The sequence below is a fragment of the Tupaia chinensis genome, unplaced genomic scaffold (genome assembly GCF_000334495.1).
Source record: "Tupaia chinensis unplaced genomic scaffold, TupChi_1.0 Scaffold000362_1, whole genome shotgun sequence".
NCBI classification, from domain to species: Eukaryota; Metazoa; Chordata; class Mammalia; order Scandentia; family Tupaiidae; genus Tupaia; species Tupaia belangeri.
In genome coordinates this window covers 248,909-263,513 of record NW_006159859.1, presented here as the reverse complement: position 1 = coordinate 263,513, position 14,605 = coordinate 248,909, and the positions used below count along the sequence as shown (strand labels likewise).

Here is a 14,605-nt window from a genome sequence, read left to right as displayed (position 1 = left end):
TTTTTTTTTTTTTTTTTGGTGGGAGATAAGGTGCTTGAGTTCTCTTTGTATTCTTATGATCAGTACCTTATCTGAGATCTGAGACATAAGTTATAAAAATATTCTCCCACTCTGAGGGTTGTTGATTTATACTAATTACTGTGTCTTATGTTGTGCATAAACTTCTTAATCTGTTGAAATCCCATCTATCTATTTGGGGGATTACCTGTGCTTTGGGAGTCTTATTTAAGAAATATTTGTCTACTCCAATGTCTTTCAGAATTTTTCCAGTGTTTTCCACCAGTAGTTTTATCATTTGAGATCTTAGGTTTAGATCTTTCATCCACTCTGAGTTTATTTTTGTTCATGGTAAAAGTTAGGAATCCAGATTTATCTTTCTGCAGGTCAATATCCAGTGTTTCTAGCACCATTTATTAAAAAAGTTTTCTTTTTTCCACTGGATTGACTGGTATCCTTTGTCAAAATCAGTTGGTTGTATGTTTTAGGGTTTAACACTGGGGTCTCTATTTTGTTCCAATGATCCACATGTCTGTTTTTGAGCCAATACCATACTGTTTTGATTATCATACATTTGTAATATATTTTAGTGTCAGGGAGTAAGATGCCTCCCACCCTACTCTTCTTGTGCTGGATTGCTTTGGCAATACAGAGTCATTCATGATTCTAGAAAAAATTCTATGGTTGTCTTTTCTTTACCTGTGAAGAATGTCTCTGGTAATTTTATTGGCCACCATCCTCATTAATGCCACTCTTAAAGAATTTGTAGAAAATCATAACAATCAAGGAATCCTTTTGTAGGAGGGAGCTTGGGCTACTGAAATTTGGGAGGATGCTCCGGATGTGTTTAGAGGACATCTGAGCAGGTCTGTGAGTTCAATTATGTTTTCACCCTCTGTGATGTGTGCCTTGTGCAAGAATAAGACCCTTCACTATGGAGTCCCCATGTTGTTTCTGATTGTTGGACATTTTTTCAATCTTCATGATTTTCACAAATCTGGTATGATGCTTTGAGGCTTAAAATTGATCCTAAATTGGAGAAAAAACTGAAAATAAATAAAATATCTTTAGAGTTGGGGTTCGAGAAAATAAAGGACTCTACTTTGGATGACTGGAAGAATATTTGAGAAACAAGGCCTTGAGAGGATCCTGACCTCCTCCAAGGGTGAAATTCAGAAATCTATAAGACTAAGACCATTTGACTATGACATTTTTTTAATAAAAATGTTATCAATTTGACTTCTTATTACATACTCCTATCCAGCAGAAAGAAAATTTCAGACCTTCAGAAACCTGGATATGAGTAATCTGATGGAAAATAATCTTGATAAAAAGTCAAGTAAAGATCTATATACCTTCTTGATTTTTATATCCAAACAAAAGTAATAGTGTTGGTCACATCTATTCACAGCTTCCAATAAAAATGCAAATACTTCTAAAAAAGAGAATATAGAACATAGAAATCCCCATTTAATTTGCTGACTTTGACCACTGAAGAGTAAGGGGATCATGAAGGATTACTGTGTAGTCCCAGTTGCTGCTCTCACTATTTTTCTACTTCCAATACAGATCCATACAAATCAGAGTCTCTGTCTGCTACTTCAGCATTGTTGATTATCGCAGAAATTCTGCCTTCCTTGCTTCTGATGGATAAGTGTTGCCATGAGTTTTTCTTTTTAAAGGCCATAATTATTTCTAAGTTTCAAGCACCTATTTTATTTTAGTCAATTCTTTATTGCAGAGAAGAGATACTAGAGTCTGAGTAATTTTAATGGAAAGTTACTTAGCTCAGCATTTTTGAGGTCCACGGTCAATGGACAAACTCTGATGAGGGTCTTCTTGCCGGTGGATAACACAATGGAGAGCAGCACATACCAAGACAGAACAAACATGTGCTGTGTTTGTGTCTTCCTGTAGTTCTGTGTCTCTTTCACAATTAGAAACTAACCAAGATTCAATTACAGAAACCCTATACTGAAGACTTAATTAGCTTCCATAGGGTTCATCTTTCAACATCATAGTTGAAGTTTTCACTCTCTTAATTCCATCACAATAGGAATCTGATAAAAACACATGAATTTGGTTTTTATTTGGGGGGGGCACATTCAAACCATAGCACATTCTAATAGCATATAAAATAGTATATAGTCTTTATTAGAATATAAGCTCTAACTCTATATACTTCCTTTGATGAATGGAATTGTCTTATTTGATTTTCAACAAAATTAACAGTCCCATGGCACAATGATGACTTGCTGTGTTATAGGGAGTAGGAGCCCACATGGCTGACTATGGTTCAAATACTGGACCTAGAGGCTTTAAAAACACTCAGGGTACAGGTGTATGCATGCCTGAAGTCCTGATGGGATGGAGAAAGGGGAGAGAAAGGATTGTGGCATGACCATGACCCTTTTGTAAGTGCTTCTCTTTCTCTCCTTTCTCTCCAGTAAGCACATATGCTTTGTATCAATTAAAAAAGAAATCGAAGATGTAGTTTGTGCTTGGAGACGGCTATTGAACTATAGCTATGAAATATTGTTTTCAAGGGCTAAAAATGAAGATATTCTGCTGAGGCTTCTCCCTCTACATCCATTTCTAGTGGTTAGGACTACCTCTGTGTCCTCTCCATCTTTCTGTCTCTCTGTGTCTCCCTGTGTTTTTTTAATTATTTTTTTAAAAAAAGTATTCTCTGAGCTCTGAAGCCCCTCCTTTTTAATCATGCTAATTTGTGCCTTTCCCCATCCCATTTAGGAGAGGCACAAACCCAGACCCATCCTGAGATGGCTACTGATCTTGAGCTGTGAAATACTGCTTTTGCACGGTGCATGGTTTTCATTTTTTTTGCTTTTTAATATTAAAATATAATAATTTTATTGTCTTTTTGTATTTTTTGTTTAATTTTTTTTCTTCTTCTTTCCTCTTCTCTAATACTTTTCTTTTTTCCTTTAACTTCAATCCTTGGCTGCTCAGCCTCCACACACTGAGTGTCTAGACAGGTCCAAGCGAACAGGATCCAAACATCTGAATATGATTAGGGTCAGAATATTTCTCAATTCCCACTGAATCTGATGCACAAAGAGGAAACATGGAATGGAAGAGAAATTGCAGATTACCTCCTCCTGCACGCCTCTGAATGATCAAATTGAACTTCAAGAATTAGGAAGAAATCAGGACCAGCAGTTAGCATAATGGCTATGTCGCTAGACTTCCATGTAGTCGACCGCGGTTCGACCGCGGTTCATGTCCTGGACCTGGTAGCTTATAACGCACGCCGGGCGCGTGCGCGTGCGTGCCCAAGATCCCGAGAGGAGAATGGAGGAGAGGGGATTGTGGCATGGCCATCCCCCCTGGGGGGTGATTTCTTGCTTTCTATCTCTCTGCCTCTCTGGTGAGTGCACGCGCCCTATGGCGAAAACCTCTTAAAAAAAAAAAAAAAGAATTAGGAAGAAATGCACCTCTATCAGATGACCAGAAATCACTGCAGGGTCACAAGAAATTGAGAAAGAAAGAAAATCCCTCTCCTCCAAAGGAAAAGAGTAGCTCCTCTTCCTCCTCAGACAGTACAATGGAACTCACTGAAATGTCAGATAAAGAATTTAGGATATTTATAATGACAAAGCTAACAGAGATGAAAGAGAAGAGAGACAATGAACTACTTAAAAGGTAGGAGAAAGGAGCTGATGAGTTCCAGGAGGTGAGGAAATTCTTGGAAGATCTGAAAGGAATCCAATGGAACCGTTAGAGATGAAGGTTTTGTTTTCCAGATGTAAGGATTTTTTTCTTGTCTTGAGCTCCTGGTAGGTTCATGTACCTACTATTTGAACAGACTCCTAACCTCTTTCCTGACTAAGTTTTAAGCAAATCTCTCTTAGCATTTCTTTGATTTTGATGGGTTAAAACTAAAATTGTCTTTATTAAAATTTTAAAAATATATTAAAAAAATAGTTTGTGCTCACCAAAGTTCTTAAACATTTTGTTCTCTCTCAAAATAATAGAACAGGCCCATCCAGGGTGGAACTGGTGGTGAGGTAGTGTTGTGCAATGCTGGAGCCAGGTAGGAAAAGCTATGGTTCATGCCTCAGGTTAACCTAAATGTGCCAGGCACACCCTTGATCCTGACTGGCTGAGAGGTCTGAATAATGGCATGGCAGGACGCTGTCATGTGTCATGCGTGTCTGCCTGTATTTCTCTCTTTTTTTTTTTCTCTAAATGCATACATAAACTTGAGAAATAGGAAAAAAAATAGACTATTTTAATATAATGCTAGACAATACACTGATCTACTTTTTTAAAAAATTGTTAGATGGTATGTGCACTTGTTGGAGAGAATGAGAGAGAGAGAGAGGATGAGAGAGAGAGAGAGCAAGAGCAGGCGCACCTCCATGAGGCATGGCCATGTCACTATCCCTTCTCCTACATGTCTCCTCCTTTCTGGATTCTGGGTGTGCATGCAAATACATCTGGTGTATTTCTTTTCTTTTCTTTTTTTTTTTTTGGAGAGGTTTTTGCTATAGGGTGTGTGCGCTCACCAGAAAGACAGAGAGAGACAGAGAGACAGAAAGCGAGAAATCACTCCCCAGGGGGAGTGGCCACGCCACAATCCTTTCTCCTCCATTCTCCTCTCGGGTCTTGGGCACGCACACACGCGCCCAGTGTGAGTTTTAAGCCACCGGGTCTAGGATGCGAACCACGGTCGACTACATGGGAGTCCAGCAACATAGCCATTACGCTAACTGCTGGTCCCCCATTTCACCTTTCAATGAGTTGGGTCCCAGTTGATGGACCTGTTCCACATTCCCCTGCAGCCTAGACCACCTCAATTAGCTAGGATTACAGGCACACCTAGTATGGTCACATCTGCCTAGGAACCAACGTGGGCCTCTCCAGAAACCAAACATCTATTTTTCACAGTTATGGACCCTGGGAAGCTAAGATTAAGGTGCCCATGTATTGCATATCTGGTGAAGGCTCACTTTCTGTTTCAGAGACGGTGCATTCTCAGTGTGCTCTCACATGGTGAAAGAGATGAGGGGCTTTTCCTTAGGTGTCTTTTATAAAGGCACTTACCCATGAGGATCTTCTCTCATGACCTAACCTCCCAAAGTTTCTATTCCTAACACATTAACTTCTTGATTAGAGTTTCAACATATAAATTTGGGATGTGGGTAAGGGAATAAGCACTTAGTTCGGTGCACTTAGCTTTTAGTACAGTGGTTGGCTAGAGGAGTTTTGGGTAGATATTCCTTATTATTTTGAGGATGGTCCCTTCTCTTTCTAGTTTCTTCACTGTTTTTAATTATGAATGAGGGTTAGGTTTGTCAAATGCTCTTCCCATATCTATTGCTATGATCAGAATAATTGAAATTCAAAATCAAAACACATCCCCATTTTTATTACCATCAGCAAATAATATATTAGTTATAAATCTACCAAAATAAGTACTAGTTCTTTATGAGTAAACCTATACATCTGTGATGAAAGAATCAAAGCATATGCAAATAGATGGGATGATATTCCTTGTACATATATAAAGAAGGTTCAATACTGTTAATATGTCGGTTTGTTCCAACTTGAAGTATAGATTCCTTGTAACCCCAATTAAAATTCTAGCAACTTACTTCGTGGCTATGGGTAAGCTGATTCTATAGTTTATAGGGAGAGGCAAAAAACTAAACATAGTCAACATAGTATTGAAGAGGAAGCATAACACATGAGGACTAACACTACTGTACTCCAGTCTTAACAATGGCAATAAGCAAACTACAGTGTGGTACTGGCAAAAGGATTGACAAATAGATGAATGGAAATGAACAGATAGACCAGCAATAGAGATGCTTAAATATAGTAATTTTTGACAAAGGAGGAAAGGCAATCCATGTGGAAAGAAAATGCTCCTGGAACTGGAAATTATATACCAAAAAAAATATAGACATTTACATTATACTTTTCACTAAAGATAACTAAAAACGGGCAATAGACTTAGTGTAAAATGCACAATTATACAGCTTTTAGAAAATAATAGTCAAGGGACCAGCAGATGCAGGAGCAGTTACATCACTGGATTCCCATGTGGCTGACTGCAGTTCAATCCTGGGGCGGGCGGCTTCAAAATCACACTGGGCACATATATGTGCATTCCAAGATCCCAGGAGAAGAATGGAGTAGAAGGGATTGTGGCATGGCCATCCCCCCTAAGGGGTGACTTCCCATATTCCCTCTCACTGTGTCTGTCTCTTTCTCTCCAGTCAGCGCATGTGCCTTAAGGCAAAAACTTCTAGAAAGAAAGAAAGAAAAGAAAAGACAAGAGAAAGAAAGAAACAAAGGAAGGAAAGGAAAGGAATAAAGAAAATAATAGGCAAAAATTCTAGGTGTTCCTCATGACTTAATGACCCCCTGAAGGCTTTAAAACTGTTACATTGGTGACTAAGCTTCAACATAAACTTTGTGGGGACAAAAACATTCAGACCATAGCAAATTCCTAAGTCTGAAGCTCTATCAAAATTCAGTAATAAGAAGAAAGGAGCTATTAAGTAACAAAAAGACAATGAGGAATCTTAAATGCACACTACTAATTGATAGAAGTCAATGTGAAATAGTTATGCACGGTATGATTCTAAGCCTACATACTGTATGACATTTTGGAAAAGGCAAAGCTATAGATGCTATAACAATATCAGTAGCTGCCAAAGATCGAGAGGGTGAGAGAAGAACATGTGTAGTACAAGCAATTTTCATAGCAGCATCATTGTATATGCCATATATGATAAGATACTGTAATGATCTCATATGATCTTGTATGATAATGAAATGGTGGCTACAAGACTATGCAATAATCTGCCAATGTCAATTCAATGACAACAAATGCACCTCCCCAATACAAAATGTTAGTAGATATTAGGGAAAGTTTAGAGCAGGTGCAAAGGGAGTATGTTGGTTCCACCTGTGCTTTCTGTTCAACTTTTCTATAAACCTAAAACTGCTCTATTAATTTAAAAAAGTATATAAAAAAAGTTTAATCAAACTAACCTTGTTTCCATTTGGACCAAGACTAGACATTTCAATTTGTCATTATGAGTCACAAAATTTATTATTTTCATGCCTGATTTTGTCCCGATATTCAGACTATCTCATTTCAAACATGGCAAGACAAAAGGAATTATCTCTGTTAAAAAAAATACTGCTTGTTATTTTATTTTAAAAAAGAGAAAAATCAAATAGTGCATTGGGTTGTGCTGTTGGCAAATTACTGCAGTGGACAGATGGTTTTTTATTATCTATTACACAGAAATACAAGGCTGGTGACAGTATATTTGGTATGGATGCTTATTCATCTGTGAGAGAGTAATTTCTGAGCTGCTTGGCCAAAGCACATCCTAAATCTTCCTCTACATCTGTGACAACATCTGCCTAAAACATGTTAATATCTGTATTTTTGCTAGTAAGACACATTTTGTCTTACGTCTTCCCAAAGGCAAAATCATATGAGCGTAAAGTAGGACATTTACAATGACTTTGAGGGTCACTCTTTAGATATGTCTTCTTTTTTGCATCACATATAATATCTCATTTGGTAATTATTTTGCCTTGCTAGGGCATGTTCCTAACAATTAACTAGAAAAAAAGGGAAGCTCTCTTTAAAGAAGCATCTGCAGTAAGAATCCATGCACCAACAATGGCTATTCATCTAAATATTACGATTTATGGACAGAAGAAATCTTTAATAATTATAAGATTTTGTACTGTGTACATTCAAAAAGATGCACATAACTTGTACTTAATCTAAAGAGAAATACAATTTCTTATGCTGAGTAAATTTTTTCCTTCAGTAAATGCTGATTTATGCAATGTTTCACAACCCAGCAAATTAATGCCATTGAAACAATGCATTGAGAATCTTTGTTTTGTTATGTGATAGTGTGCTGCTCTAGGTTGAATATTCTCATTTGTACATTCAGTTTGGTCATTTGTTTTCATTTTTTCTGCATTACACTTCCATAAGTGGTAATTAGTGAATCAGTGGACATATGCATATAATCAAGTGTTTGAACCAGATGTAGCAATTTGATAAGTAATGACTACAAGAGGTATTACTCATTTTTCTCTCTATTCCTCATTAATCTAGGTATATTTATGTCTTGTTTCTGATTATCTTCTCTGTCAGTTTCTCCAGATTACAAAATTAGCTGCTTGAAATCGAATGCACAGGAAAGACCTTCTTCATCCTTTCTACATTCATATGCCTTATCAAAGAAAGAAATCTGCTCAAGTCACGTTAAAAATTTTAGATGAATTTGTTATGTGAGAACTGCTAGAAACCAGATTAAGCATGGGAAATGACCCTATTCAAAATTCAATTTCAAGTGGCTTAAACCACTTTTCTAATCTCCTGACTTTTGCCAGCCTTTGCTTTTGCACATAATCTGTTCATATCCAAATAATATGATTACAGGAACATCAAAGAGAGACAAATATGCAACCTGAATAATGTTTAATTAACTTTTTATCAGAGAGCAGTCAAGAGCTTTTTTATTTTTTTTAATTTTTAATTTTTATTCTTTTATTTTTTTGTTGCATAGAGCATGTATACTCTCCAGAGAGAGAGACAGGGAGAGGGAAAATGAGAAATCACCCACTATGAGAGGATAACCCTGCCAGAGTCCCTTCTCCATTCTCCTCTCAAGATTTTGGGTACACAACGCAATGCACCTGGTGTGATTTTCAAACTGCTGCATCTAGGACTCAAACCAAGGTTAGCTATGTGGGAATCCAGTACCTTAACCACCATGCTACCTGCTGACCCAGTCAAGAACTTTATAATAGTGACATATTTAGGTTATCAGACAAAATTCCTCCAACAAATTCATCTTCATGAATTCACAGCAACAGAAATATTTGAAAGCCTCTAATGCTTATGACCAGATGATGATTTTGAAAACATAGCAATCTATTTTACCAAACCATATTGGGTCATTGAAAAAGTCATGATGTACTTTTCTATTCAAAAATGTGTCATGACTTTTCCAATGACCTAATATTTTGGAGTCACCAATAAGAGTAACCTGTATCATCCCTCTGTGTGTGTTTGTATTAAATGAAGGGAAACCAAGGAGTTTCAGAAGATTTGTCAGGACTCAAGAGTTGAATTAGACAGCTATCAGTATTAGGAGTCTTCTTTGAGTAATGAATACTAAGGAAATTTTAATTAATTTTCAAATTCACTACCTGAGCTAGCTCATACCTGGATCCAAGCAGAATTAGTCTGATTCCACGGACAAATTGGTGGGGAACTAAACACAAGAATGGTGGGAAACATTTAAAAATAAAAATCTGAAGAGTGAAAAAACAAATCTTCTTTGTCTCTCACATAAAATCAGATTATATTGTCAGACATAAGTAAATGATACATTGTAATATATTATCTGATGTTTCTTTTCTCTATAATGTGAATACAGAGTAATAAACCAAATTGTTTCTTAAACGTTTTAGTGTCCTTGTTAATTTTTTAAAGGTTTATTTGGTGTATTTATTTATTTATTAAGAAAGAGGAGGTGCAATGCTGACTTCCAATAATGAGCAAGAGCATACCTCACACACACTGGCACCACCACAGATATCTCCCTTAATAATTCTTTTTTCCTACTTTAATAATTATTTTATTTTATACATTCAATCACTACACATCACTACAGCTTGTAAAGTGAATATACCCAACATGAATACACTTCACACCAGTGCAGGTGAAAATACCATACACGTTATCATCAACAGATAATCATCCATTTTTATGTCCTATGTATGTCTTGCCTCTCTATTTTTCTCCTTGATTCCTTTCTACTCACTCCCTCCCATCTCATTCACTGTCTCTTCCTACACTGTCTCCAGTATCCATAACCATTTTCCAAGATTCTATATCCTCAAAACTTTTAGTTTTGACCATAGGGCGCAGTCAGTCAGTGTCTATTAAGTGGAGACATACAATGTCTCTCCTTCATAGCCTGACTTGCTTCACTCAGCAGTAAATCTTCCATATTCATCTACCCTGTCAAATGCCAGGGTCTTGTTTTAGTATGACTGAGTAGTATTCCATGGTGTATATGTGCCACACTTTTTCAATCTACAACTAGTTGAATCTTAAGACTTTCATTTTATCCTTAGAACATGAGATCGATGGGACCAATGCATTTTGCATCACTGCAAGAATATACATGAAGGCAGAATAAGTTTTTTATTAATTTGTTTGTTGTTTTAGGTTTTTATCATAGAGTGCATGAACTTGCCAGAGAGGAAAGAGAGATACAGAGAGAAGAAAAGTACGAAATTACACCTCACTCTTCAAGGGGATGGCCATGCCACAATCGCTTCTTCCTTCTCCTCTCAGGATTTTTTGCATGCATGTACATGTGCCTGGTGTGATTTTCATGCTGCTGGGTCCAGGATTTGAACCATAGTTGACCATGTAGGAGTCCAACACCTTAACCACCATGACATGTGCTAGACCCAGAATAAGTACCTTTAAAAAATTTTTTTAGGTTTTTTCCATAGGATCTGTGCTTTTACTGGAGAGAGACAGAGAGACAGAGAGAGAGAGAAAGCTGGAAAGTGAGAAATTACCCCTAGTGGGAAGGGCAACGCCACAATCCTTCTTTACCATTCTCTTCTTGGGATTTTGGGCATGCAGGCACACATGCCCCTCATGAGTTCCAAGCTGCTGGGTCTAGGACTTGAGAAGTGGTTGGCCACATGGGAGTCCAGCACATTAACCACCACACCATCACACCCCAGAATAAGTTTCTTACTAGGCTACAGTACATGTGAGTTTCTGTGGTAAATACACATTTTCTTAAAACAACTTTAAAATTGATTGTATTATCACACTGAACTTGTATAAATTGAAATCTTCCACTTCTCACCAAATCTTTCCTTTGAATTCATTTTCTGTCTCTGTTTTTCCTTTTTCTTTGGCTCTGTATACAGTCAGAAAATTTCAAGTTGTCATCGACCTTTTTCCTTCCTTATGCTATATAGTCAGTTACAAAATTCTATACATGTTCAGTTTTTCTGTTCCACAATCACATTTTCTTATTGCTGAATCAAAAATTATCTTCCTTCAAAATGCCCAGCATCTCTTGTCAAATGCTTGCTAAGGCTTAGAGAAACTGTCAATATTGAACTGTACTGTACTTAAAGAGAAGGTAATATTCAAGAGCAATACCTTAAACAGTACTAATTAAATACTGTGCAAATAGAGAAAAGCATTCACATCTTTCATTCTTAAGTTGTAATGTATTTTACCTAAAATACATATTGGTGTTAAATATTTATCTCACACAATGGTCCAAATATTTTCCTATATTAATTAAATGACATAAAATCATATGTATATGATTATTTATTGATGAAGAACCTGAAATATAAGTGAATATAATATTAAATTTCTATATTCCATGTAAAATGTTCTTTTTAAAAATAAGAAATACAGGGACCAGCAGTTAGCATAATGGCTATGTCATTGGACTTCCATGTAGTCGACCACGGTTCATGTCCCGGATGCAGTGGCTTAAAACTCATGCCAGATGCGTGTGTGTGCGTGCCCAAGATCCCGAGAGGAGAGTGGAGGAGAAGGGATTGCAGTATGGCCATCCCCGCTGGGGGTGATTTCTCACTTTCTGTCTCTCTGTCTCACTCTGTCTGTCTGGCAAGCACACATGCCCTATAGCGGAAAAAAAAAAAAAAAAAAGCTCTCCAAATAAAAATACATTATTACAGTCAGTATTGTTTTTATGTCTAGTGGACATGCTTCAAAAATAGAACGTGGCCCATACTGAAAGTAATAGATTTCACATTTTGCTTTGCTAAACACCATATTTTCCTAGAGATACAATTATATCACAAAGTCAGTGACACGGCTGAATGATTTTATAATTAGTGTACACGTATATATGTATCAGTGAACTGGTAAACTACACCCTACTGAAATCTCTGAATAGCCTATGTGCATAAATTCTCATGATATAAATTACTGACTATTACACTGATGCAATTAATAATTTCAGGCACAGGGGTTGTGGTGGTACATCACTAGACTCCCACAAGGTCAACTGTAGTTTAAATTCCTGACTCAGTGGCTTGAAACTCATGCTGGGCATGTGTGCCTGAGATCTTGGGACGAGAATGAAGGAGAAGGAACTGCAGTGTGTCCCACCTGCAGGGTGGGGGTGATTTTTCACTTTCCCTCTCAGTGTCTCTGTCTCTCCCTCTCTGGTGAGCACACACACCCTAAGCCAAAACCACTACAAAAAATTAAAAATAAATAATTCAGGCACACATTTAATTCGTTGAATGTCACGAGCAAATATTTAAATTATACCTTTCTTGGAAATAAGGGAAAGAATTCCTCTTAATATATATAAAGCATTAGAGCTATCGTGTGGAGGTTATAATTATGAACTTCATGGTAAAGCAGTTCCCATTTATTCATTCATTCTTTCCACAAAAGAACTGAGCTTTCTTTCTGTTGTCATGTTACTCAGCTTCCTCCAGTGAAAACAGCATGCTTTCTTCCTGAGTTAATGGAGTCCTTGGTCATGTGACTTGACTTGGCCAATGGCATGTGAGCAGAAGTGATCAATTCAACAGCTTGTGAAGCCCCAACAGGTCTTTGTCTACTCTCTTGTCTTTATATCCCACTGCATTGGTAACAATCGCTCCTTCAGAAGAGTGAAGAAAGACACACAAATGAGCTGAATGCAGCCGAGCAGAGCTCCAGCTTACACCTACCTATCAAAACATGTGATAAGAAAAAACAAATGAAGAAAACCTAATCTATTGTAAAATCACTGACATTTAGGGGATTTTGTTATTCTGCCTTAGCTAAGGAAGATTACAAATGCACTTTGCTATTTTCTGTGTTGCCTCAAAAATGACTGAACATTTCTTCCATGCCAGCTTGCTCTAATCACTAATAGTGGATAATCCTGCAAATTTTAATAGAGAACAAAATAAACTGGAGGATTAGTTTTGATACACTGGCTAGGAGGCATTGTAAATTCATTTAAATAATTATAACGAATATCACAGAAAAGCGCTACCTGGAACGGAAGATACAAAGTGTAGTCTCTTTGCCTTAAAATCCAAGTGAAGCCCATTGCAGGCTCAAGAGAACATCTGCTCTCACCACACTCCTATTATCTCCAGCCACACATATTTTATTTCATGCCCTTGTACATGTCAGGTACTATCTTACTTTAAGGCCTTTACCTTAGCTTTCTTTTATTGGGGGGGTGGGTTCATTCTTATTTATTTTTAAGGTTATAATTCAAAGTTTGCTTTATCAGAGAAATCTCTGCTGACCATGGGCAGCTATGTTTCCAATATGTCTAGAAGCAGCCTGAGGAATTTCTCTTACGATATGAGGTTTCAGGATTTCTTTTGCTTGTCTTTCTTTTACTCCTATTGAACTATAATCTGTATCTAGTGTTGCTTAAAATGGAGATCTCAGAAACTAGCACCATATCTTGACCACTGTAGGTATTTATGAATTAGTATTCAGTAAATGAAGAAGAACATTTTCCAGAAAATCTATTAGTCCAAGGAGGATAAAGCAATGTAAAGCAAAGCTACCCCTATTATGTACAACGCAGGTGAGAAGACACCTATCATAACTACGGTAGCATGAATCAGAGCTGCTTGGTTGAGTCTAGCATAGATCAGCAAAGAACTTGAAGGTTGTTGGTCTTACAGATACAGTAATTACTCTTTTTTTTTTTAAATAGGTTTTTACCATAGGGCATGTACATTCACTGGAGAGACACAGACAATGAGAAGGAAAGTGAGAAATTATCCCCCAGGAGGATGGCCACACTGCAATCCCTTATCCCCCATTCTCCTCTCTGGATTTTGGACATGCATGCACACATACTCGGTGTGATTTTCAGGCCCCCACGTCTGGGACTACAACTGCATTCAGCCATGTGGAAGTCCACCTGCTGGACCACGATAATTATTCTTTTAAGCATTTGAGTTTTAGGGTGAGTCTTAGCATTATTATGACAAGAGCTGATACATACAGTATAGGTCATAGTACCTATCTCCCAATTTATATGGAATAAATATTATAATATCTATTTGTTTCAGGAAAGCATAAAAAAGCATCTGTCTTTCAAATACATTTTGCACTGCACCATCTTCAAATAAAATAGAAAAAAAATCTAACAAAATTTACCTGCTTAATAGTGGATATGTTGCCTATAGCTCTATTCATTATTACAGTAAAAAATTGTTCATTCAGTTCTAAGTCAATTTATCATAATTTAATGTATTACCCATGGGCCTTTCCTTTTCCTTATGTTTTATGAATATGAAGAATTGACCCTGTGGTAACACTTGGATATGTTGGAGCGGGTTTATAAAAATGAAGCATGCCGTTAGGCTATAATCTCTTTTTAAGAGGTTCCAGTTAAGGTCAATGTGACATAATACTTTAATGTTATCCCTTCTAAGTCACCAGCTGTACAACTAAGAGTATTAAAAAGTATTTATGTGATTCTGGGAGCTGCTCTTTGAGAAAATCAAATAACATGGATTAAGGTAATAGTAAACAGAAAAATCT

At 36.9% G+C, this 14,605-nt stretch overlaps 1 pseudogene; it reads left to right on the top strand.

Annotated features, from left to right (window-relative positions):
- Window positions 1-879: 879 nt before the first annotated feature.
- Window positions 880-1,199, top strand: LOC102495727 (cytochrome c oxidase assembly protein COX16 homolog, mitochondrial pseudogene; annotated as a pseudogene).
- The last annotated feature ends 13,406 nt before the right edge of the window (window positions 1,200-14,605 follow it).